The sequence below is a fragment of the Mixophyes fleayi genome, chromosome 9, assembly GCF_038048845.1.
Source record: "Mixophyes fleayi isolate aMixFle1 chromosome 9, aMixFle1.hap1, whole genome shotgun sequence".
NCBI lineage: Eukaryota > Metazoa > Chordata > Amphibia > Anura > Limnodynastidae > Mixophyes > Mixophyes fleayi.
In genome coordinates this window covers 84,126,042-84,154,002 of record NC_134410.1, presented here as the reverse complement: position 1 = coordinate 84,154,002, position 27,961 = coordinate 84,126,042, and the positions used below count along the sequence as shown (strand labels likewise).

The window sequence follows — 27,961 nt, the reverse complement described above, 5'->3', positions numbered from 1 at the left end:
GTGGGCTGAAACTGCAGTCACCATTGATTTTGTCAAAACAATAAATTTGCTTTTAAAATGTATTACAGATGGACACAATATTTCATTTGCACTCACTATGAATATCATAATAGTATCCACTTTATTCTGGAACAATAAATTCCATAACTGTAGAGTGTATCAAATTCAAAATCAATTGAATTGTATTGAAAGTCAAGTGAATAGCAAATAATAGCAAATCTTTTAAATTGTCTCATTATCGGTGTGGAATGTGTCTGTTGAAGAGAATCTTTATTAGCAGTGTGATAGAAGCACTGGGGAAATTACTGATGGGAGGTATATATGTCGCAGGTTTCTGTACTATGTGTTTTTAAAGCCCAGGTAGCTAGCTTGTTTTTTGCGAAAGAGCTTCCCAAACATCGTTTTGGCTGCAGGAAGAGTCTGTGTAGGGTCCCTGGGGTTATGAATGGAGAGAGAAGGGTGGCATCCATTCATTAGGCCCATTTTAGGGATTTCAATTTGCCAGCCACTTTGCTGTTTAATTAGAAATTGCACCTGTGAGGTGCAGTTAAAAGGCTGTGTGGCTGTTGCCTCACTATCTCACTGACTGGGGAACAGGTCAGAGGCCTGTTGAGAGACACTGCCATTGCTACATGTAACTTCTGTGCTTTGCCTGAGTGCAACATTAGGTACTTCCACCTTAGAGAGGGAGTTCTCTGATTATGTTAGTTAGAGTCATACAGGCTAGGATTTGTGTTTATGTTTAGTTTGTTTTATTCAGTTAAATAAAACTATCTCTGATTACTTGTACCAAAGCACTTTACTGCTGTGTTATTCATTGTGACAGCAGTTAGAACCAGCAATGTGTTCAGTCTTTAGTAACAGTAAATTAATGGAGGAGACCAGGGCTATTTATATATAACCCAAAGCACAAATGTGCTATAAATCAGATGCCCCGGTACTGGAAAGCTGTTTACTCTGTTAGCTTGATGCTTTCATTGGAAAAAATATCAATTTCCTCAGAAGCATAATGTCAGCTGGGAGCCATCCCACTATGTAAAGTGCCATTAAACAATTGATCATACAGATGTAAAGTATGTTCATCCAAAGTAGCAAAAACTATTGCAGAGCACAATAAAACTGTTCAATTAAATAATAATTATAATAACAACAAAAATTAAATAAATATTAAAATAAAATCACATAAAATTTAGATGTCATAAAAATGTTTTATTTTCAAAAAATCAACTTACAATATTTAACACAATATATTGTTAACACAATATATTGTTATACAGAAAATGTACCATTAGATTCATACTAAAATGAAACTTAGATTTTAGAGCCGTGTGGCCATAGAAAGTGGGAATGTTACCTCTTAGAATTCTTCTACTTGTGACCATCAACCAGGCTCTAACTATCCAGCACTGTTATTGAGTGGTGTGTGTTCATTGTCTATATCACAGGTTTTAAACATAAGAAAAGACTACAGAAAATCATGTGAAGGCTTAAAAAGTTATTTTTAAAGAGCTAGATATGCAGGAATGAATGAATTATGCAGTCTAAAATGTAAATGCGGTTTACTATCTGAAAAATCAGAAAAGCCTATGTCACGGGCACTAGGAGTCTTTGCCCAGGATATCACCAGATGATGATCTTACCAAAGTAGTGTGGGTTACACAGTGGTCCTCTGGTAGCAGGGTGACTAGCGGAACATATGACTCAGCAGATGGTGAGAGGATGCAAATAGAAAAGTCAATGACTAGCAGCAATCTGGTTAATGATTAGGTAGATATGAACACGAGGATCTTGATGGACGTGAAGAAGTGCAGGAAGGTAACAGGGAAGTCAGTGGTCTGCGCATAGCAAGTTGTACCACTGCTTATGGTGAAGAGACTTGTCCAGGTGCAGGTAGGTAGCGGGGAAGTCAGTGGTCTGCGTATAGCAAGTTGTATCACTGCTTATGGTGAAGAGACTTGTCCAGGTGCAGGTAGGTAGCGGGGAAGTCAGTAGTCTGCATATAGCAAGTTGTACCACTGCTTATGGTGAGAGGACTTGTCCAGGTGCAGGTAGGTAGCGGGGAAGTCAGTGGTCTGCGTATAGCAAGTTGTACCACTGCTTATGGTGAGAAGACTTGTCCAGGTGCAGGTAGGTAGCGGGGAAGTCAGTAGTCTGCGTATAGCAAGTTGTACCACTGCTTATGGTGAGAAGACTTGTCCAGGTGCAGGTAGGTAGCGGGGAAGTCAGTGGTCTGCGTATAGCAAGTTGTACCACTGCTTAATAGGTGAGGAGGTGTACAAGTGTTGATGAGTGGAAACATAGAATGTAGACACTGAGAGCACAAGGAACTTGATCCCAAACAATATGCACAAGTCTATGTTGGTGTGGCAGGCGCTGCTTGACAGAGACAAATTCACTACTGGAATCCAGGCAAATAGTAGAAGGTCAATTAGCATATGTATCTCACGACTGAACAAAGAGGTAAACTTCCCAGCAGATATGCGGAGTAATAACACAGTCTCAGGGAGATAGAGGATTCCGTGGTTAAGTGGAGAACAGTCCAAGCGGATATGCAGTAAACGAATACAGTCAATAGAGAGTAAGCATACAGCGGTTCAGTTGAGCAGGCTGTCCACGAGAGGATACAGGAACAGCTGAGCGGCTGCACGTCAGGACGAGTAAAGAAACCACGGGTGAGTGGTAGCGGTAATCAGGGTCCGGGTCAGCACACAGGCAGAGAACTTGACACGGGCAGAACAACGATGAGCAATGCAGGAATCACTGGAGATAGCGAACACGAGTAGAACACGGGAGACTTGTAGCGGTCTGGAAACCGGCAGGAATCAGCAGGGAACTGAAGACATAGTAGAACACAGGAGACTTGAAGCGGTCTGGAAACCGGCAATGAGTTGAGCAGGAATCAGCAGGAAGCTGAAGACACGGAGAAGTACACAGGAACACCTTCAGAGACTCACAGGGAATGAGACTCCAAGATCAGGCAATGAGGTAATGAACACAGGTGCTTTAAATAGGGAGCGTTGCCTGATCAACCAATTAACTAAAAGCAAAGGTCAGAAGAGTTCTTAGGAACTGCGCATGCGCAGACCAACAGGATGGCGGGCGGCCACGGTTCAGGATAGGTGCTGGCAGGAATACTGGAGAGCCACGCACCAGTGAAGAGGCACTCACGGTCCGGTGAGTGACAGCCTATGGCACTTGATATTCCCAGGCTTCTCCATCCAATGTTTAAGCAGGCCCAACCCAGCATAGCTTCAAAGATCAAATGAGATCAGACATGATCATAGTTGTGTTGCCGTAGCTGGTGATGAACTTCTCATTAAACCAATTCTATATGTGGCTAAAAGTCTGACTCAACTTCTCCAGCCCAGCTGCTGTGAACGGTACAGGTTTTAAGCATAAGAAAAAAATGCTAGGTAAATTCATAGGAAGTTTCACTAGGCATTTTAAACATACTATAGTCATAGGCATTAAATTGAAAAATATTAACTTTACAAGCCATAGACCAATTTACCAATTGTAACGGAACTTACCTCTCCTCGCTCCAGCGCCAGCTTCACTGTGCCGCGCAGCACTTCCGGGAGGTGGGGTCGCATGCCTCATTTCCAGAGGCAGGTTTTTCAAACTTGTCTCTCTACTGAGAGACTCATGTTACTGACTCGTGAGCTGCTCCCTGTTTGTTCCTATTGCCTGTCCTCATATGTAGCGAACCTTGCCTGTCTGTCCCTGAGCTGTCTGATCTCTAGTTGTACCAAACTTTGCCTGTTTGACCAAGTGCTGCCTGATCTCCTGTGTACCGAACTTTGTCTGTATGGCCATGCATTGCCTAATCTTCTGTGTACCATACCTGGCCTGTCTGACCAAGAGCTGCTTGACCTCCTGTATATCGATCTGGCCTCTGTGACGATACATCGCCTGATCTCCAGTGAACCAGTCCCATCAAGTTCCTGTTTACACTGCACCTCCAATGTAATTCTCTCTTATTGTTTTCCTGTTGTTACATCCCAAGGCAGTCCAGGGGGCCGCGACCTGCAAGTTCTCGGCAGTGAAGCCCATCCTGCTTTGCAGCAGTTCTTGGTGAAAACTGGGGAACTCGTTAGACTCCACGCCCCTGGTCTGCTAGTGCCAAGTGGGATTGGAAATTTATGTTCATGTTGATTGTAAAACAGATTTATTCAGAACTCAAGTGAGAAGTATTCACTATTAGTTCATGCATTTTACATACCAGAATATGGATGTGTATTTGTTCTTTTTTTCATGAAGTTTTATTTGATTTAACTTATCTACATAAGGTTCACTATACAGTACAGTACATGGCCAAAAGTTTTGAGAATGACGCAAATATTATTATAAATCTGCCTCAGTTTTTATGATGGCAATTTGCATATACTCCAGAATGTCTTGAAGAGTGATCAGATGAATTGCAATTAATTTCAAAGTCCCTCTTTGCCATGACAATGAACTTTATCCCAAAAACAACATTTCCACTGCATTGCAGCCCTGCCACAAAAGGACCAGCTGACATCAGGTCAGTGATTCTCTCGTTAACACAGGTGAGAGTGTTGACGAGGACAAGGCTGGACATCACTCTGTCATGCTGATTGAGTTAGAATAACAGACTGGAAGCTTTGAAAGGAGGGTGGTGATCGAAATCATTGTTCTTCCGCTGTTAACCATGGTTACCTGCAAGGAAACACGTGCAGTCCTCATTACTTTGCACAAAAAAGGGCTTCACAGGCAAGGATATTGCTGCTAGTAAGAATGCACCAAAATCAACCATTTATCGGATCATCAAGAACTCCAAGGAGAGAGGTTCAATAGTTGTGACAAAAGCTTCAGGACGCCCAAGAACGTCCAGAAAGTGCCAGGACCATCTGCTTAAGTTGATTTAGCTGTGGGATCAGGGCACCACAAGTACAGAGCTTGCTCAGCAATGGCAGGAGGCATGTGTGAGTGCATCTGCATGCACAGTGAGGCGAAGACTTTTGGAAGATGGCCTGATATCAAGAAGGCCTGCAAAAAAGCCACTTCTCTCCAGGAAAAACATCAGGGACAGACTGATATTCTGTAAAAGGTACAGGGATTTGACTGCCGAGGACTCGGGTAAAGTCATTCTCTTATGAGTTACCTTTCAGATTGTTTGGGACATCTAGAAACACACAAAAGGAAAGGTGAGCGCTACCATCAGTCCTGTGTGATGCCAACTGTAAAGCATCCCGAGACCATTCATGTGTGGGCTTGCTTCTCAGTCAAGGGAGTGGGCTCACTCACAATTTTGTCTAAGAACACAGTCATGAATAAAGAATGGTACCAAAACATCCTCCAAGAGCAACTTTTTCCAACCATAAGAAGAACAGTTTAGCGATGACCAATGCCTTTTCCAGTATGATGGAGAAAACTTACCATAAGGCAAAAGTGATAACTAAGTGGCCTGGGGATCAAGACATCAACATTTTGGGTCCATGGCCAGGAAACTCCCCAGACCTTAATCCCATTGAGAACTTGTGGTCAATCCTCAAGAGGCGGGTGGACAAACAAAAACCCACATATTCTGACAAACTCTAAGCATTGATTAGGCAAGAATGGGTGGCCATCAGTCAGTATGTGGCCCAGAAGTTGATTAGCAGCATGCCAGGGCGAAATGCAGAGGTCTTCCAAAAGAAGGGTCAACACAGCAAATATTGACTCTTTTGCATAAACTTAATGTAATTGTTAATAAGGGTCTTTGACACTTATGAAATGCTTGTATTTTTACTTCAGTATACCATATTAACATCTGACAAAAAGATTTAAAAACACTGAAGCAGCAAACTCTGTGAAAACCAATACTTGTGTCATTCGGGCAGCACGGTGGCTAAGTGATTAGCACTTCTGCCTCACAGAGCTGGGGTCATGAGTTCAATTCCCGACCATGGCCTTATCTGTGTGCGTTTGTTTCCTCCGGGTGCTCCGGTTTCCACCCACGCTCCAAGAACATATTAGTAGGTTAATTGGCTGCTATCAAAATTGACTCTAGTCTCTCTCTTTTTCTCTCTCTCTCTCTCTCTCTCTGTGTTAGGGAATTTAGACTGTAAGCTTCAATGGGCCAGGGACTGATGTGAATGAGTTCTCTGTACAGCGCTGCGGAATCAGTGGCGCTATATAAATAAATGGTGATGATGATGAGTTTCAAAACTTTTGGCCATGACTGTAAAAGTCCCACAACATCTGGTATTCCCAGAATTCTAGCTGTCATTTTGTAGAAATCACTCAATAAATGACAACTAGAATCTGATTGGTTGATATAGGCAACATCTCCACTTTTTCAAATCCACAGTTTAGTAAATATACCCCTTGCTGTTTTCAGTGTTCTGTGGCTAACAATGATGTGTATTTACAATTAAATAATATTAACCCTTTTACTGCATTACATCATTAACCTGCACTATCCCATTCTAAAAATTACACCTTTATCTCACCCTTTACTATCAAATATGTCTCATTATTATACATTTGCTTTTCAAGAATAAAACACACACAAATGTTTTTAGAATAGATACATTTTATATTAACAATGATCAAACTCAAAACATAGAACACATTTGAAGAAGCAAACAAACTTATAATTGTTTTTATTAATTCATATATTTTGTTATTGTGTTGTGTATTTTTTTCATTTTTTTATTAAAATGTACAGTGGTGTGGTGGTTCTGCACCTGCCAGAAAACAATATAAATAAAAAGCTATATGTAAATATTAAACATTATTACATGTTACAAACAATGGTCAAAGTGGGGGTTTAAATAGTATTCCATACTGCCACTTCCCCTGCTTTGATTGTAAAACTATCAAATTTCATTCACTTAAATTGCCATTACATTTTCCATACCACCATTTCTAAATTTCCATTTCGACCACTGGTTTTAAAAATATATTTGACTTATGGGTGCATTTTACTCCCACATTTTTATAGCTCTACAGAGTTAATAGATGCTACATTACTATAAATTATTATAAAAAAAGTATCTTATTATTTACACAGTACAAGCCAAAGGACTTCATTTTGGAGGCTCGCGCAGATGTTCTGTGGTAGGTTGCTTCACTTAAGGGCAAATGTTATTAGGCCGATTAATTCACACACCGGTATAATAGATTGTAAGCTTCCGAGCAGGGTTCTCTTACCTCTCGGTCTGTATGTATTACCCAGCATTGTGTTATTAATGTTTGTTCCCAATTGTAACGCGCTACGGTATTTGCTGGCGCTATATAAATAAATGATGATGATAATAGCAGCATTTGCCAAAGTCTAGACAAATACAGAATCAGCAGAGTAATGATTTGTGAGGCCTATACTTTTCTATTAGCGATGAGTGGTTTAGATTCTGTTTAATCTGACAGACCTGAGTTTTGGTTTTGCACGCTAATTTTTGTTCTCAGAACAAGGTAAGATGTAATTTATGGGAAAATGTTGGATCTCGCGACCTTTGGATCTATATCTTTTGTTCCTGCCCCCTGTTCTCATCTGCCATTTTAGAATTGGCAGCATGTGACAAGGATGTTAGCTGCAGTGATCTGCTCTGAAAATCGTGTGCAGAGAAGTAGAGAAGGATAGACAGGGTGAAATAGGACATTTAGATAGCAAGTACATTTTCCTTTTACTGCAGTTTTCTATGTAGTGACCAGTCTGTTAGAATTGTGTGCTACTGATCAGGGTGTGAGAGAATAGTGGCTACCGGTTGTTTTTAATAACATATATATATATATATATATATATATATATATATATATATATATATATATATATACATGTCGGGAACATAGAGAACTTACAGTTATTTATAAGGGTTAACCCATCACATAATTGTGGGGAATAAGGTCTAAATCATAACTGCAGTGTAAATATGGTATATCAAATTAATCCATTGATAAACTGAACTACTAAAATGTAGAATGTGAGGTCAGAAATTCTGTTGTGTGTTTATTTGGTGACTCTGTACATCCCAGTGTTAGAAGATAGCACTGTCACCTGTAGGAGCTTCAAATGCCCCTGCTGTGCACTATATCCTGACATAAGGTAGTTTTTTGGACACCTGAATAGATGTTGTGGGGCCGGTCACAGCTTGACATCCTTGCAGACAAAGGCAGCATTTGAAGGCTGCCTATACAGGTATATAGAAATACGAGCTTCAATGGAAAATGTCTTTATAGTTCACATTTTGGAAAATCTGGGTGCCACTTCATACTGAGGGGCAGAAATCACACCAGGGTGGTGAATGACAGGTACTGGCGGTATCAGGGAACAGCTATAATCACATGTATTTAGGAAAGGTATTTCACATTGTCATAATTCCATCATGTTTAGTATTTAAATGTGTGGGAGATTATGACCGGTTTATTGAATGGGGAGTTATGTCTCTGGGATATATCTGTGGAGAATTGCCAAAGGTCAAAACTTTTGGAATATTGGTGAGCCAACTATAGTGTTTACTGCAGCAATGATCCTGTTGACAGGACCTTCTAGCAGAAGAAGAACCAGATAGGCTGGGCGGTGACTTGCTGTGGTCCACATACGGGGATGATCATTTGGGGTTGTGGTGATGGATGTCCAGCTCTTGATGATGAAGAGCTATTGGTTCGGGGTAACGATGAGCTGCGTCGGGAGGCACTTGGGCTGCCCCCCTATTAGCATCAACACTGCCCCTGTGAAGGCTGTCCCATTTCATTTTTCTTAAAAAACCCGTGTTGGGAAGGGGAAACTTGTCAGTCTTTTGGGAAAATCAATCCACATTGATAAGCTGTCCATCTTTCAAGCCAAATCCCCATGGCACAGATAGACAACTCATGTAAGTTATACTTTGAATTTGATCCCTTTTATTTTAAACTGTTTTGCTTGTGTATGTTATGTCAATTATATATTAATCATTTTTTATATCTGAATGCCCTGTACCTTTGTATATTAAAACGAGAATTTAATAAGTGCCATCTTTGATACTCTAACGAATCCATTAGCCTGTTAAGAAGCATATAGCTCAACCATGTTAACAAGTTAACCCTTTGAATGCCAGTGTGTGATTTGTTAACACGTTTGACTAGCAATCCTAGTGTGTGCTTGCATTTACATTTGTGTAACAGTCTGGAGGCGTGACACGTTAACCCTTTGATTGCTGGTGTGGGCTTTGCTAACCTGTGGGTAGCCAGAAGCCTTGTGTGCCAGTGTGGGACAGTATATCGGGGTCCCATTGCCCGTAATCAATAGGTAGTGGCAAACCTGAAGTATGTGGGTGGTGAGAGCACTGCTGAGGGGTGATTCAGCAGGCCTATAACCTGTGTGATAGGTAGAGAGAGACTAGAGTGCTGGAATTGTGTGTAACCTCATAGAGTAAACACCCAAAGTCACAGAAGCTGGGACAAATTGGTGGCATAGCGGTGGGATGATTTAATCTCTTAGAGTATTAAGTGCATCATTTAAGCAATTAACCCTTGCACTTATAAACTGATTGTAACCTTGCGAGGAATACAATAGTTTTACAAGGACAAAACTCAGGGCTTATTACTATTTTTTAAGACATACGTGCAAAACAGTTTTCCCTTCCCTGTTTTTCTTTCCTATCTAACTGACGAGATAGCTGCAGCATATAAACACATGACAAAGGAGGTGCTGATGGCGCAATGAAAGGAGGGAGGAATTCCCACTTGTGGCAATAGCAAGGAGCAATTGATTGAAGCCTTCATACAGAGAGATCAGCACTAGGCTGGAGATGTGTCCCACGAAGGGCCAGCCAGGATTCAGAAGCGCACCCGACTGTGGATATTGCTCAATACCGTGGACTGTCAATTTCGAATGATTCTAATAGTTTATGTGTGGACACTGCTATGGACGTTTATTTGCAAGCTGCCCTAAAGTTTTTGGGCCCAGCAGACATTACCACCAAAAGTCAGCTTATACAGCAGTTCCAGGAGAAGGAAGCTGCAGAGCACCAGGTTGCGGAGAGGCGTGCTTCTATGGAGGCAGCAGAGAAGCACGCTGCTATGGAGGTAGCGGAGCGCCAGGCAGAAAGAGAAGCTGCCGAGCGACAAGCAGAGAGGAGATACCAGCTGGAGCTTTCCAAGCTCCAACACCTGCCAGAAGCCACAGAGACTGATAACAGCAGACCCCGTCCAGAGAATTTCTCTGTATTGGAAAAAGACAGGGATTTGGATGCTTTTTTGTGAGGATTTGAAAAGACTTGCTGAATGTATGGAATGCCCAAAGATCAATGGGAGCAGTATTTAACCCCTGGTTTGCGAGGGGAAGCATTAGAGGCCTTTTCAGATCTTCCACCTGAGATGGACAGAGATTATGAGGCAAAGTGCCCTGTTTCAGCGGTTTAATATCACAACGGAGGTGCACAGACAAAAGTTACAGAAGTTAAAACATAGTGCCTCTGACACTTATTCAGGGCTTGTGGACCAGCTGTTTGCTTCCTTCAAAAAGTGGATTGGGGAGTTAAAAGTGTCACGAGGTAAGATTTGCAGCACCTGCGGGCATTGGCACTGCTACACAAGGAAGCGCGGAGTCTAACACGCCACTGGTCTTCACCAGGGAAGAGGTAGAAGCCACAACAGAAGAAGAGGAGGTAGCCGTGGCGCCAGAGGATGTTACAGGAACGGCTTGGGCAGAGGTCACTGAAGCCTGGAGATATTCGAGGCGTGCAGCGACACCTTGGATGCATTGGAGCAACTGCGCCTGTTTGGACTCCTGTTTTTCAACTCTGTGGGCAAGGTGAAGAAGTAGGTCTCGGGCAGATGGTTCACCTGGTGTTTCTGTTGACATGGCCAGAGCAAGCTGTCACGAGGTAAGATTTGCGGCACCTGCGGGTATTGGCACTGCTACACAAGGAGGCGCGGAGTCTAACACGCCGCCGGTCTTCACCAGGGACCCCCTCAAGGAAGTTTGGATTTCGTGGCAAACGACGTGCAGGTCATGGCCCTCCCAGGAAGCTACCTTCGAGATGGCGGTGGTAATCGTGGTCATACTAGCAGAGGTCTGGACCCGTGTGGGCAGATGAAGTACCAAATCAGGAAGCAGAGAGTAGTCAACAAGCCAAGGTCAATCCGGGGAGTATAATGCAGGACCAAGGGAGAATCTAAATCAGATTCAGGGAGAGCCGGATACACTGGAATCAATCAGGATATAAATATATATATAAACTCTGGAGGCTAGAATACAAAGAAACTAGTTGCTCTGGCACCCTAATGGTGTCAGAGCAGGATATTTATATGTGTGTGTCTGCTCTCATTGGTGGGCAGTGGGTCGATGGTCAGATACGCTGACCGCCGACAGGAAGCGGGGGAGCGCGTCCAGTTGCTGGGGCAACGGGCGCGCATGCGCCGTGGAGTGCCAGAAGGAGCGTCCCCGTTGCCTAGCAACGGGGCGCTCCGTAGAAAGACGACTATCCCTGGCTAGCGAGGAGGTGCGTCGACGGCGTCTGATAGTACCCCCTCTCTTACAATTGGGGGAATCAACAGATAACAACCGCCGCTTAAGGAAGGTGGCCAACAAACATGGAGCATGCAAATCCTCTTTGAAAACCCAAGACCTCTCCTCAGGTCCGAAGCCCCTCCAATGCACAAGGTATTGAAAACATACTCGAAGTTTGCGTTCAGCAAGGATTTGGCTAACTTCATATTCATCACCCGTAGCGGTCGGAATGGCTTGAGGAACTGAGGTGGCAATACAGAATTTGTTGAGTACCAGGGGTTTAAGGAGCGAGATATGGAAGGTGTTATGGATTTTCAGAGCAGGAGAGAGTTAGAGTCTAAAGGTAACTGGATTAATTACTTGAATTACCGGAAAGGGACCAATGAAGCGAGGTGCCAATTTCATAGAGTGGACCCGTAGTCTAAGGTTCTGAGTGGACAGTCACACTTTGTCCCCAACCTGGAGGACCGGCACAAGTCTCCTGTGATGGTCAGCAGAGGATTTATAATGACGTCCGGACTTTAGGAGGTTCTGCTTCGTGGAAGCCCATAGTTTAGCCATATTTTGAGTCATGGCATGGGCGGCAGGAACCGTGGGAGACTGAGAAAAAAACATGGGAAGAATGGGATGGGTACCATACACAGTGAAGAAGGGAGAATATCCAGAAGAAGATTGTCTATGATTGTTGTGGGCAAATTCAGCCCAAGGCAGCAGAAGACTCCAATTAGACTGATTGTGGGATGACAAGCACCGGAGAAATAATTCCAAGTCTTGATTCACCCATTCTGTCTGCCCGTTGGTTTGTGGGTGATAGCCAGAAGAAAATTTGAGGGCAACGCCTAAATCCTTGCAAAAGGCCCTCCAAAAGCAGGATATGAACTGGACGCAACAATCAGAGATTATCTCCTGAGGACAACCATGGAGGCAAAAGATTTCCTTGATGAAAACTTGTGCCAGTTTGGAGGCAGACGGAAGACCTTTTAGTGGGACAAAATGGGCCATCTTTGAAAATTTGTCCACTGTTACCCATATGGTGTTGAAGCCACAGCTGGGAGGTAATTCAGTGATGAAGTCCATTGAGATGCTTGACCATGAATGATCAGGAATGGGAAGTGGTTGCAGCAAGCCCACAGGGACTTGCCTGGGAACCTTGTTCTGGGCACAGATAGTACAAGAGGCTACGAAGTCCTGGACATCCGTACGGACAGTTGGCCACCAATAGTGCCGAGATAATAGCGAGAGAGTCTTCTCAGTAGCGGCATGACCGGCAAATTTTGAAACATGCGCCCAACGAAGAGCCTTCGGACGGAGGTGAGATTCAAGAAAGGAACAACCGACAGAGGGGGTACAAGTGATAGCCACAATACAGGAAGGTTTGATAACCGATGGAGGTTCAGCAATGGGTGGAACATCGGAGATATCAAAAGACCGGGAGAGGGCATCAGCCTTGGAATTCAAGGTACCAGCACGGTAGGTAAGTTTCAGATGAAACCGAGCAAAAAATGAAGACCACCTAGCTTGACGGGGTTTCAAACACCGGGCATCCCGAAGATAGATGAGGTTCTTAAGATCTGTAAGGACAGTAACCGGGTAGAGGGCGCCCTCTAGGAGGTGACGCCATTCCTCAAGCGCAGATTTGACTGCAAGTAATTCTTTGTCACCAATGCCATAGTTAGCCTTGGAGGAAGAGAATTTCCTAGAGAAGAAGCCACAGGAGAGGAGAGTCCCAGAGATGGATTCCTGAGCTAATACTGCCCCGACGCCAACAGAGGAAGCATCAACTTCTACTAGGAAGGGTCTGTTCTGATCTGGCTGAGCAAGCACTGGAGCAGACGAAAAGTCGTTCTTGACTGATTCAAAGGCAGAGATGGCCTCCGGAGACCAGTTCTGGGTATGAGCCGAATTTCCAGTCAGAGCAGTGATGGGGCAATGATGGAGGAAAATTGTGGAATAAACTGTTGGCAGTAGCTGGCAAAGCCAATAAATCTCTGAGTTGCCTTTAGCCCTGATGGTCTAGGCCAATTGAGAATAGAGGATAGCTTCGCAGGATCCATCTAGAGGCCGGTTCCTGACACAATGTAGCCCAGAAAAGGAATTTGTGGAACCTCCAAGACACACTTTCGAGCTTACAATATAACTTATTAGAACGTAAGCGTGATAAGACCTCTTTCACATGATGGCGATGAGAAGGCAAATCAGGAGAAAAGATTAAAATATCATCCAGGTAGGCTACCACGGAGACGTAGAGGAGGTCTTGAAAAAATTCATTAATAAAGGACTGAAAAGCAGCAGGGGCATTGCAAAGGCCGAAGGGCATGACAAGGTACTCAAAGTTTAACTTAAAAACAAAAAGGTTCCCAAACACAGCGCTCCCTGCTTGATGTCAGCCTAAATACACAATAAATTGCCACTTCATTTAAAATATGCATAAAACAATAAAGTACACAAGGCGCATCAAACAAAGTAATCTCACTTCTCAGCAACTTAGATTGAACGATATCAAGTCCATCATAGAATGTTTTCTTTCTTTCCTTATTTAATGTTCCATCAAAGAATGAATGTTCCTTCCAACAATAGTCTCTTAATGATAAAAATTATTATCTCGGTTAAAAAAAATTCATGATGTTTTCTCCAAACGATATAAAGGATGTTGTTTAATATGCAAAAAAATAAATAAAGAAATACTGGGTCAGTGGTTGACTAATCATTAATTATATACACCCAGAAAAACCGCTATTGTGTGTATCAGCGATTACAAGTAACACCCATAAGTGATAATAGGATCAAAACCACACGTAATTGTAAAGCTATTTACAATAGACTTACATACAAATAAAGGGAACCACTTTGATGGTATACTGTTTATCCATATAAATATCTCCCATTGATTTGTTTTCCAATCAATATATAGGGGAAACAAAATCACATCTGGTGTATTACCTCAAAACAATTTATTAAAATATATAAAAAACAAACATCCAAACAAACAATTTCAGCTGCAAATCCTGATAAAAAAAACGACTATTGCACTCCTACCAGATAGTAAGAGACTAGTCAGCGTGTCAGTGTATTATCCCGAACACAATCAGCTGAAACAAACGGCTCCCATCCAGATAGTGTACGTCCGCAGTAGAAAGCAGGATGTCCCGTGTTAACCAACGCGTTTCAACCCCGCCTCTGGGGTCTTTTTCAAGGTGTACACGGGATTGGTAGAGTTTTCTATTTAAGTATCTAACAGCCAATCGCTGTTAAGAGATTCCGTTACTACTAAATATATATTATCCAGTTTCAAAAGCATTGCGGATCTTCATTATAAGCATGGTAATGATAAGGCAATTATGGATTTTATCTTGTTATTCAATTATCTTCTATATCCTATTATCATCGTAACGTTAATCATGTCCGTATACAATTCCCTAAGGCATGAGAATAAACAAAAGCATTTATATAAAATAGTTCTATCTCCTATGGATACATGACAAAACCGCTGCTCCCATCTGCGGCAATATGTAACAAGCATATCAACATACATCTCACATAATATGCTCCATTAAACCAATGATTCCATGACTCCTCACAAAATACAATATCCAATCTCATAATTACATACTTTCCAACTCTCGGAAACAAGTTTCCGGGAAAGGGGGCGTGACTGGAGGGCGGGATAGGGCGGGGCGAGGCCAAACGTGTCATTTTGGTCCCGCCCCCGGCAAAAACGTAATTTACGTCGCGGGGGGTGGGGCCAAAATGACGCGATTGGCCTTGTCCCGCCCCCTCCCGCCCTCCAAAATGGCGTCAATCACCGAGAATCGCGTTATTTGACGCGATTCTCTGTGAAATCCAGGATGCGGGAGAAATGCCAACGAGCCCGGGAGACTGAACCGAATTTCGGGAGTCTCTCGGACATTCCGGGAGAGTTGGCAAGTATGCATAATTATAATACTACATGCAAAGGCCAGGGATCTGATAAAAATCCCTTTAAACTAAAATGTTTTCAACTGAGATAATAATTTTTATCATTAAGAGACTATTGTTGGAAGGAACATTCATTCTTTGATGGAACATTAAAAAAGGAAAGAAAGAAAAGCATTCTATGATGGACTTGATATCATTCAACCTAAGTTGCTGAGAAGTGAGATTACTTTGTTTGATGCGTCTTGTCTACTTTATTGTTTTATGTATTTTTATATATTTATTTAAGGTACTCAAAGTGTCCCTCTCTAGTACAGAAGGCAGTCTTCCACTCGTCTCCTGGGCGTATGCGGATAAGGTTATATGCCCCACGCAGATCCAACTTCGTAAAGATCCAGCGATTCTGTCAAAAAGTTCAGAGATAAGTGGTAAAGGGTACCTGTTCTTGATGGTGATGGCATTCAGTCGCCGGTAATCAATACAAGGCCGTAAGGTGCCATCCTTCTTTTTAACAAAGAAAAACCCCGCACCAGAATAGATTTCCTGATGAAGCCTCGCTGGAGATTTTCAGAGATATGCAATCATTGCTGAATTCTCGGGAAGGGACAAAGGATAGATTCTGCCTTTGGGAAGTGATTTATCCGGTAGTAACTCGATAGCGCATTCCCAGGGGCTGTGAGGAGGAAAAGATTCAGCAGCAGAACACATCCAGGAAGGAGATGTAGGGATACGGCAAGTCAATTTGAGGAGACGTCAGACTACACGGGAGAGAGGGTTGTCTGGGTTTAACGCCGGAGAGGCAGGACTTGAAGAATCGGGAGCCCCATGAGATAACCATCGCGCGATTCCAATCGAATTGGGGAGACTGAAGCTTGAGCCAAGGTAATCCTAGAATAACAGTATTCACAGAACGAGGAGCATTTTCTCACTTTGTGCCCAGCTGATCTGAAGGAATGGGTAGTGGATTGGGACCCTGAATCATCTGCGGAAGCAGCTATACTCACTGACAAGTATACTGTCAGCCGGGCACCTGCAGCTATAAGAGGGACTTTTGCCCCCGGGAAAGGGAGATCAATGCCATCACCCACTGTTTCTTCATCTTTTGGGAGGGGTGGGGCAAAGCCTGTTTTGGGAGACACCCACCAATGTTTTGTGTGCAGTCAGATTGGGCACGTCAGTAGCGCCTGTCCAGACAAGAATAACTCTTCACCCTCCTCAGGGGGGATACCTTCCCTGCAATCTTCTCTAGCTGTTCTGTGTGTTGCTGGACCACAAGGGGGCCGGAAGGACAACCTACAAACAGTCACTGTGGGTGACAAGGTAACTGTGGGGTTAAGAGACACAGGTGCTGATGTTACACTGGTGCGTTCAGAACTGTTGGGGTTAGAGGACTTCATACCAGGAAAATGTATTTCTGTACAATGGGGTGGGTGGAATTCACCTTACTGTGCCTATGGCCAAGTTTTACCTTGATTGGAGTGCTGGAAAGAGCCTAAGAGAAGTCGGGGTATCGGACAATAATCCTGCCAATGTGTTGCTTGGGACTGATTTAGGTAGAATGCTCTCTCAGTATGTTTCCACTGATGATTTTGTAGAACCAGCTGGAAGTAACAGGGAAAGGGTATATTCTATTGTACCTGAAGTATGTAATGATTTTAATGCCACCCATGTTACAGTGTCAGAATCTGCTGAGAGTAACCACGTTTTTTACCCAGTTACAAGGTGGAGACAGGGAAAAGGAATGTTGTATTGTATCTGATGTGTGTAATGATCCTAATGATCCACTTGTTACTGTGTTAGAATCTACTGAGAGTACCCATGGTTCTCCCCAGATGCCAGGATGTGATAGGGAAAGAGAATGTTGTATTGTACCTCATGCGTATAATGATGATAATGCCAAACATAGTATTGCATTAGAATCTAACCTGTTTTTACATCTTATCATGAGGTAGGGACAGATGGCACTGTTACTGCAAATATTGGTACTGACACAGGTGTAGATTAGTTGCTTGCTAGAAATGGGATAGATGACAATGCGATCATTTCTGTTGGGTTAGATAACAGCAACGTTCTTGACCACTTAATGCGTTTAGAAGTGAGGGTACAGTGTAAATTGGAGGGAGGGCAGAGTGAAACTGTCTGTTCTGTGCCTGAACCAGACATACCCTGGGGTGTTGAGAATGTAGGTAGACACATAAACATGACCAACGGGAAACAGCGAGTGACTGCAATCCTTACATTGTTGCTCTGACCTGTAGTTCGAATGTTCACTACTCAGATCTCCGTCTGAGTTCTGAACATTCACCTGAATTTTCTATAGAGTCAAAGGGGGCAGTTGCTAGCCCAATCTCTCCTAGTCAGCCATCAAACGGCTTACAGGAGGTAGATGTGAGGCCCAAACTCCCTGTTATTCTACTTCCCCAGATAGATGAGTCCAAGGGGGAGGGGAGTGTCCTTTCCAGTAGCCCCCCAGATTACAATTGCATAGTGTGTCCCACTCCGCCCAGCAGGTGGCGCTGCAGCTTGGTTTTATTTTTTCCACACACACACAGTCTAACACACGCCACTAGACATTTATATTATATATATATATATATATATATATATATATATATGTATATATATATTCAAAAATTCTAATATAAACAAAGATGCTTAATGCAAAATTGAAAGACACTTAGCATATGTCCATAAACACCACAACCACTTCCTCCATATGAGGTGGGTGCCTTCCTTCAAAAATTTTGGATGGTACCACAAATATTGAATCTGGAAAAGTAAACAGAAGGAACACAAGGCGTCTGATAGTTTAGTATGTTTCTGGGAAATAAACCCCAAAAAAACGGTAGGTAATATATATTCGTACCAGATATAGACTGTATAAGGACTCATCAATCACAATACGGTGGGTATACCGATATCACTTATATCTTCCATCAACTGTAACCATATTCTAACATATAAACAAAAGAAAAGACCAATGAATAGTGTAGTATGGTTATGAAACAAATATATATAGTCTACACATACCAATATAGCACTGTACCAGAAAAAAATCATAAAATCGCTTATCTGTATCAAATCAGCTGTGAACTCTGTATCTGTCAATCCTGGAGGTTCCAATGCTTGTGGCAGAAGCCAAGGAATAAAAAGGAAAAATTCCCAAATAGTGTAATATTGTTTTGAAAACAGCAATTTATTAAGTTATAAAATGTAAACTCACATGGCATAAGAAATAATAGACTTATCTGTATCACATGATGCAGTCTCCATTAGTAGTCTGTAGGTATAAGTCACTCCAGTGGATCAAACACGCAGACACCACACATATTAATATGGAGAGCACATATAGAGATAAGAGCCTAACACAAGGTCCTCAACGCGTTTCGTCACACATAGACCTTCTTCACGAGGGTCATTAGTGCATCCCACCATAAAGGCTTTTTATAGTAATGGCAGACGCCGCGTATGCACATTTAGACGCTGTGCAATGCGCATGCACGGGTCGCGATTATCGCTGACCAACAGCGAAATCAATATCCTCCATAAGGCTATAGTAAATAGATTATAGTCGAGGACATGCCTTATACAAATAAAGAACTAGTGGCTGCTACAGTTATATGTATAAGGTATACAGCCTTACAGCGATGGCCATTTTGATTGTGGGCATATCCCACTGTACATATAATAGTGAGACAATGGCGGCCATCTTAGAATGGGGCTAGTCTGAAATTAATAAAACAATACAAATAGCCAGAGGGGTATAAAATAACCTATATGATAATGATTAAAAACAGCATAATAATATACCATCAAATGTGCATATTATAGAATATAAATAATATACATAAAATAACATATATGTAAAACAAATTAACAATAAATCCCCAATGAAACATCTTATGTGGCACAGCATAAGGAGAAAACATTGTACAGGGTGATTGAAAAGTCGCAGTACACCCTTTTATTTCAAAAACTCTACAGGAAATTGGGAAACCTGAATACTCCAGTAAGGTATGGGTGACGTGGTCTATCTTTTACGGTATGTACCAAACATGGGCGCCATCTTGAAATCGGCCAATCGGCCCAATTTCTGTAGAGTTTTTAAAATAAAAGGGTGTACTGCGACTTTTGAATCACCCTGTATTTATGTGCAGGGATAAACAATTAAATATCAATGAAAAAAGTATATAACACAAAATAATAGAGCAATCTTAGACTCAGTGAGTATAATAAAATTGTAAATTATCCTAAAAGACAGCAGATATTTAACTAAAAAAATGAATAACATTATAAAAAAGGAGCAATTGCATAGCCCTCATTAAAACCATATGGAGTTAAAGTGTTCAGTTGGAAAATCCAGAACATTTCTCTTTGGGATAATTTTGTCTGTATGTCCCCAACTCTGGGGCCTAGCTGCAGGGCCGTAACTAGGTCTGTGCGACAGGGGCGACCGCCCAGGGCGCAACGCTGAATTGGGGCGCAATTTAGGAATATTTTAGGTTAATTTGGTTAAAATTGAGGGCTAGGGGGGCGGCATTTGTCTTTCTCGCCCAGGGCGCTAGAATTCTAAGTTACGGCTCTGCCTAGCTGAACATGTTCGATTGCCTTAAATGTAACAAGACTGGGATCAGAATTGTGTTTATTGATAAAATGTTTAGAAACTGAATGGCTTTCAATTGTATTTTTTATATTGCGAATATGTTCCTGGATCCTCAGTTTGAGATGGCGTTTTGTTTTACCCACATATTTCAGACCGCATGGGCATTCTAATAGATGTACCACAGACGTTGAAATAACAAAATATATTATGAATGAATACACCTGCACTTAAAACCAAATGCTGCCTTTGACTCTCTTAAGCACCACCCCCTCTGTGCAGGAACAGGAATATAAAACAATAGGAAAAAGAGACAACTGGCGCTATTGGTGGTGCTTAATCAGGAACAAACATCAAATTAGTTCCACAAAAGTCCAACCCACAATTTTTTTCTACTCGACAACGGTTCATTGTTCTTTGTCAGTTGACCAACAATACGTTTCATCCAAATCATGTATAAAAAGGAGAAAAAGAAAATATCATAGTGCAACCTGTATGGGCTACTGTGTTTGTTATAGGTAAAAACCCACTATAACCGGTGCAGTAATTGAAAGTACACATAAAAACACTTTGTGGCACACTTCTTGTCCCCTTTTGGGTATTACATCAAGAGGATGGATAATATGTATAGAATATCATGTAATTATCGGACCTCTTTCTGTATAATGGAAATATGATTCAACCCAATCAGAATGCACATATGAAAGAAAAATCTCTCATAGTGTAAAATCTTTAAAACATTTATTGATGTACATTTGCAAACACAAAATAATAAAAAATAAAAATAAGAATACATCCACAAACGGAACGTCTAGTCAAGATGGAGTCCTCCATCCTCAGTCTGAGAATAACAAGCGTGTAGGGTGTAATCACTATCCGGGAACCGCATCCAAGAGGCCGGATCAAACATAAGTCCTGCTATTCTCGGGTGGAGGGAAACTTCCACTTGACGATCTCTACTGTCACCCTGAGTCTCAAAGTACCTGGCATGTAGAATGGTATTATTGTTGTCCGGAAGGTACTTTCAAATTACCGGATCACATAGAACTGAAGTCCCGCTATAGCCGAATGGAGGGAGACTCCTTCTTGAAGATCCCTGATGTCACCTACTCATTACCAATGCATTTCGAATACAACATCTTTATCAAGGCATGGTAGGTTAATAAACTGACATTTCTAAAAACTTCACTTAACCAATCCCAGGCTTGCAGATACGTACTCCGAATCTATTAACCTCTGCATAACCGATGTTTAAACATATTTTTTAAATACACAATATGTGGTCATATCATAAACATTCAATCTGTATGTCTTCACATACAAAGAACCTCTGAATGCAAATAAATAAACAAATATACATGCATTACTTTCCATTTTTTAAACAAGTTTAAATGTGATTCTACAAAAATAAAAAATATACATATGCGTGAGAAAATACATACATACATATCAACGCAGATGAAAGATTATATACATATAAGTTTCATATCAGACATAAATAAATGAACATTGATCCTTCTGTCCACTTAATTGCCACTGTATGGATTACTCAAAAACATTATACTTCCTTAAATTATTATTATTCTAGGAACCACTTTACTTCAAAATCCATATTCAGACCCTTTGGGGTTAAAGTTCCAATAGAGTAGATCATTTTAATTTCAAACCTGGCTAAATCATTTTTGGAATCCTTCTTTTTCCAATCCCCTACTATCCTCTTAATTCCACAATTTGTTTTATAGCATTAACATCACAATCATGGGTATCTTTAAAATGAGCTGATTGTGAATTTTGTTCATACCCCTTTTTGAGGTTTCTTATATGTTCAATCCACCTATCCTTTAATTTTCTTCCTGTTCTGCCTATGTACTGTTTGCCACAAATACATTCAACCAAATATACACAATTTTTGGTATTACACGTTATAAAGTCATCCACTTTATATATAAGCCGATTTGAGTTAGATTTCACTTCTATATTTTTACTAGAATGACATTTTGTGTTCTTGCAAGTTAGACAGGACCCACATCTGAAAAAATCCCTTAGTTTTTATCTTTACCATATGTGGTTTGGTTGTAACACTCCGGACCACCATATCTTTAAGAGTGGGCGCTTTTCTCTACACAAAACGGGGTTTCTCTTTATTATATCTTGTAGATCTACATCATTCCTTAGAATGGGCCAGTGTCTCTTTATAATTTTCTCTATATCCCTATAATGTGTGTTATATTAGTTTATAAATGACACTTAAGTTGTGGGATTATTACTATCTCCTTGATTACCTAGTCTTTTGTTTCTAGATTTAAGAAGCTCTTCCCTCTTCATATCTTGTACTTTATTAATTGCTTCATTCAATGCTTCCTATTGATATCCCTTTTCTATAACCTGATTCTTCAAAATTAGTGCTTGTGATTTGAACATATCTATTTTCGTACAATTGCGTCTAATTCTTTAAAATTGACCTGTGGGGATATTATTCAACCATTTTAAATAATGGTCACTATTTCTGGGGATAAATGAATTAGAATCTGTAGGTTGTTGTATTTTTTTGTGAGTAATCTTCCTTCATGAATGTAGATGGTAAGATCCAATAAGTGTACTTTTTCCTTGCTACTATCAAAAGTCAACTTGATATTCAAAGAATTCTTATTTATCTTCTTACAGAAATTGACTAGGGAGGATTCATCCCCCTTCCAAATGAATAATATATCGTCAATAAAACGATGCCAGGAAACCAGAGTCGCCCCTACATTGGGATCATTCCAAATGTGGTTGTCCTCCCACCATCTCATGAACATGTTGGCATAACTGGGGGTGAATCTGGATCCCATGGCAGTACCCTCTAGTTGCAGATAGAATCTGAATATCAAAAGAAATTATTCCTAAGAATAAATTCTATACCTTCCATTACAAAATCCTGTTTATTCTTATCCATCCGTGAGTTTCTTAAAAAATAGTTAATCGGCTCTAGTCCTTTGTCGTAATTTATGATAGTGCACAAAGAACTCACGTCAGCAGTGACCAATATATATGATTCTTGCCAGGTAATAGATTCTAACTTATTTAAAATGGCCAATGAATCTTTTAAATAAAATTGAATGAAGATCATAAATGTTTGGAGGTAATGATCTAGAACTTGAGATAAATTAGATGTTATAGAGTTAGTGCCCACTACAATAGGTCTCCCCGGGGGTAATACAGGATTCTTGTGTATCTTGGGAAGCTACACTCATTGATGATGCTATCAACAAAATCAATGGGATGAAATTGTCACTCACCGGACCGTGAGTGCCTCTACGCTGGTGCATGGCTCCCTAGCCTTCCTGCCGGCACCTATCCTGAACCGCGGCCGTCCGCCATCCTGATGGTCTGCGCATGCGCAGCTCCCAAGAACTCTTGTGACTGTTGCTTTTAATCCAAATTGGTTGATCAGGCAACTCCCTATTTAAGGCACCTGTGTGCATTACCTCATTGCCTGATCTTGGAGTCTCATTCCCTGTGAGTCTCTGAAGGTGTTCCCTGTGTTCTACTAGTGTCTTCAGTTTCCTGCTGATTCCTGATCTACTCATCGCTAGTTTCCATACCCGCTACCATCTCCTGTGTACTACTAGGGTCTTCAGTTCCTGTGGATTCCCTGTGCTTCTCATCGCTGGTTTCCATACCTGCTACAGTCTCCTGTTTCCTGCCTGTGTCCTCAGCTGGACTCTGATTACCGGATCTACTCACCTGTGGTTCCTACACTCGTCTCTGCCGTCCAGCGTCTCTGCAGTTCCTGCATCTCTCTGTGGACAGACTGTTCTACTGAATAGCGGTATGCCTATCTGTTATTGACTTTCTCAGTTTACTCTGCATATCCGCTAGGACAAGTTTTCACGCTCAGCAGCGGTATCCATACCTGCTATAGACTGTTATTGTTACGCTGCATACCTGTTTGGAATTAACCGTACTACTCAGTCGTTATATGCATAACTGTGATTGACTATCCATTATTGGCCTGCATATCTGTGCTGAGCAAGTCTCTACCAAGCAGCGCCACACATACCGTTATATAGACTTTGTTGGATACGCTGCATACCTATTGGGATCAAGTTCCTCTGTTCTCTCAGTGTCTGCATCCTATTATCTTTGTATGCTTCCACTCATTATTATTATTATTATTATTTATTTATAAGGCGCCACAAGGCATCCGCAGCGCCGCACAGAGACAAACAAAACTACAACACAATGGGAGACAGCACAGTACAGTAAACACAGCAACTCAGTAAGCTCAATGCACAGCTAGAGAGGGCGGGGAAGGGGGAGGGAGGATCCGCAAATGACGGGGCCCAAGAAGGAGGGCGCGGAAGACAGGGAGACCCCCAGGGGGGAGGAGGGAGCGAGAGTGGACGTGGGGTGGAGGACCCTCGAGGAGGAGGGCTAAGTAGCTGGAGAGCAGAGTTAGAAGTGGTGGAAACAGGAGGAGAGATGGCCCTGCTCAGAGGAGCGTACAATCTAAGGGGAGGGGTGGACAGACAGAGAGACGCAGGGGAGAGAGGGAGAGTAGAGGGACGGAGGTAGAAGATAAGGTAGGAAGTTAAGTGGGAGACAGAAAGGCTTTAAGAAAAAGGTGGGTTTTTAGGGCCCGTTTGAAACTGGACAGATTAGGGGAAGTTCTGATGGAGGGAGGGAGCTTGTTCCAGTGGAGGGGGGCAGCGCGGGCGAAGTCTTGGATACGCGCGTGGGAGGAGGTTATAAGGGGGGAAGAGAGGCGACGGTCAGAGGCAGAACGGAGAGGGCGGGATGGAGCATGAATAGAGAGGAGGGTGGAGATGTAGGGCGCAGTGGAGTTGGCGAGGGCCTTGTAGGTGAGTGTGAGGAGCTTAAAGAGGATTCTGAAGGGGAATGGGAGCCAGTGAAGGGCTAGGTAGAGGGGGGAGACAAAAGAGGAGCGGCGAGAGAGGAAAATAAGCCTAGCTGCAGCGTTAAGGACGGAACGAAGGGGATCGAGATGAGAGTGGGGGAGGCCAGTGAGGAGGAGGTTGCAGTAGTCCAGGCGGGAGATGATCAGAGAGTGGATAAGGCATTTGGTGGCATCTTAGGAGAGGAAGGGCCGGATGCGAGCGATGTTGCGCAGCTGGAAGCGGCAGGATTTAGCAATAGAGAGGATGTGGGGGCCAAAGGAGAGAGAGGAATCGAGGATGACACCAAGGCAGCGAAGTTGGGGGACAGGGGAGATAGAGGTGTTGTCGACAGTGATGGAGAGGTCAGAAGGGGATGGGGTATGAGAGAGAGGAAAAACTATGAGCTCAGTTTTGGCAAGGTTAAGTTTGAGGAATCGAGATGACATCCAGGAGGAGATGGCAGAGAGGCAGGCGGACACCCTAGAGAGGAGGGAGGGAGAGAGATCAGGAACAAATATCACAGCAGATGGAGAGAGAATGCCAATGAATAATAGGAAAGTCAGTGACTTGCAGCAATCTTTGGTCAAGGAATCAGCGACTAGCTGATATAGAGGAAAGGCAGATTTGAACACGGAGATCAGGATGGACGTGAGTAGATGCAGGGAGGTAGCAGGGAAGTCAGTGGTCTGCATACAGCAAGTTGTACCACTGCTTATGGTGAAGAGACTTGTCCAGGTGCAGGTAGGTAGCGGGGAAGTCAGTGGTCTGCGTATAGCAAGTTGTACCACTGCATCACTCATCTACACTTGTACACATCCTCACCTATTAAGCAGTGGTACAACTCGCTATACGCAGACCACTGACTTCCCCGCTACCTACCTGCACCTGGACAAGTCTTCTCACCATAAGCAGTGGTACAACTTGCTATACGCAGACCACTGACTTCCCCGCTACCTACCTGCACCTGGACAAGTCTCTTCACCATAAGTAGTGGTACAACTTGATGTACGCAGACCACTGACTTCCCTGCTACCTCCCTGCATCTACTCACGTCCATCCTGATCTCCGTGTTCAAATCTGCCTTTCCTCTATATCAGCTAGTCGCTGATTCCTTGACCAAAGATTGCTGAAAGTCACTGACTTTCCTATTATTCATTGGCATTCTCTCTCCATCTGCTGTGATATTTGTTCCGCTAGTCACCCCGCTACCAGAGGACCGTTGTGTGAACTTCACTACTCTGGTAAGCCCAGTCAACTGGTGAAATCCTGGGCAAGACTCCTAGTGTCCGTGACAGTAAGATCAGGCCATGACAGACCCAGGATCGGAACCAACAGCTAAAGAGATGCTGCATTATCTGCTCACCCGTATCGAACAACAAGATGTTTGCCAACAACAGTTGTTGCAATTTTGTCAGGCTTTAGCCTCCCAAGGAAACCCTGTGCAAAATGTAGCAGCAACCGTTGAGCCTCCAGTATCTCCATCTCCTTCCCCAGTGCCATCCCAGGTGTCCATCGCTTCCACGCTACACCTGCCTACTCCTTCTAAATATGATGGAGATCCCAAAACCTGTAGGGGCTTTCTTAATCAATGCTCCGTTCATTTTGAACTTCAACCTCATAACTTCTCTACTCATCGCTCCAAAGTGGCCTACCTCATCTCTTTGTTTTCCGGATAGGCTCTCGCATGGGCCTCCCCTCTGTGGGAAAGAAATGACCCTTTATTGCAAGATAGTGCCTTGTTTATTTCTACGTTTCGAAGTATTTTTGACGAACCTGGTAGTGTTATCTCTGCAGCTTCCAGTATCCTCCGACTACGCCAAGGATCTCGGACTGTGGCTCAGTATGTCATTCAATTTCGGATACTTGCCTCTGAACTTCAGTGGAACACTGAGGCACTGATCGCCGCCTTCTGGCAGGGTCTTTCCGATAAAATTAAAGACGCACTGACCTCTCAAGTGTTACCCTCCTCCTTGGATGATTTGATTTCCCTTTGCCATCGTGTAGACATGAGATTTCGTGAGAGAGATTCCGAGAGAATAACTTCCTGCAAAGCGCCTCTTCGCTCAGTATCTCAAGTTCGTCATTCTCCACCTCCAGTAGAACCTATGGAGCTAGGTCGCTCTAAACTAACATCTGAGGAGAGAGAACGAAGAGTGAAAAATAGACTCTGTATCTATTGCGCTGACTCTACTCACATGCTGAACTCATGTCCTAGGAAGTCGGGAAATGCCAGGCCCTAACCAGTTCTGCAGAGGTAAGGTTAGGGTCCCTGGAGTCCTCTCCATGTTCTACGAATGTGAAAGTTTGTGCTTTTAATGTCACTGTTTCCTTTGCTACCAAATCCTTTGTCTCTCAAGCACTTAAAGATTCTGGAGCTGCTGGAAATTTTATCTCTAGTTCCCTAGTGAATCAATGGTCTCTACCAGTGATTTTCTTAAAGGTTCCCATTGCCGTTACTGCTATTGATGGATCACGTATAATATTGGCCTCATTTCTCAAAGTACTTCTCCACTGACTCTTCAAATTGGAGCCTTACACCAAGAGAAAATTTCTTTATTGATCGTTCCTGTTACTACCAGTCCCATCGTACTAGGCCTTCCATGGCTTCAACTTCATTCCCCTCAGATTGACTGGAACACTCCTCAAGTCACTTCCTGGGGTCCCAAATGTCGTCATCATTGTCTCTCTCAAGTTGTTCCACTCAAAATACAGCAGTCGTCCATTTCACCATGTCCACCGGGCCTCCCTCCACAGTATGCTTCCTTTGCGGATGTGTTCGATAAGGTTCAGTCAGAACGCCTTCCTTCTCATCGGGCATGGGATTGTCCGATTGACTTACAACCTAGCAAGAGTCCTCTTAGGGGCCGTGTGTATCCACTTTCATTACCTGAGACTCAAGCAACATCTGAGTACATTAAGGAGAACATCCAGCGAGGATTTATCCGACCTTCTACCTCTCCCGCTGGAGTGGGGTTCTTTTTCGTAAAGAAGAAAGATGGATCATTACGTCCCTGTATAGATTTTCGTGAACTAAATGCCATTACCATCAAAAATCGGTACCCTATTCCGTTAATCACTGAACTTTTCGATCGCATTAAGGGAGCCCGGATCTTTACCAAGTTGGATCTTTGA

The 27,961-nt window shown here is 42.6% G+C and overlaps 1 pseudogene; it reads left to right on the top strand.

Moving 5' to 3' along the window:
• The first annotated feature begins 9,849 nt into the window (after positions 1–9,849).
• Positions 9,850–22,124, top strand: LOC142101842 (uncharacterized; annotated as a pseudogene).
• The last annotated feature ends 5,837 nt before the right edge of the window (positions 22,125–27,961 follow it).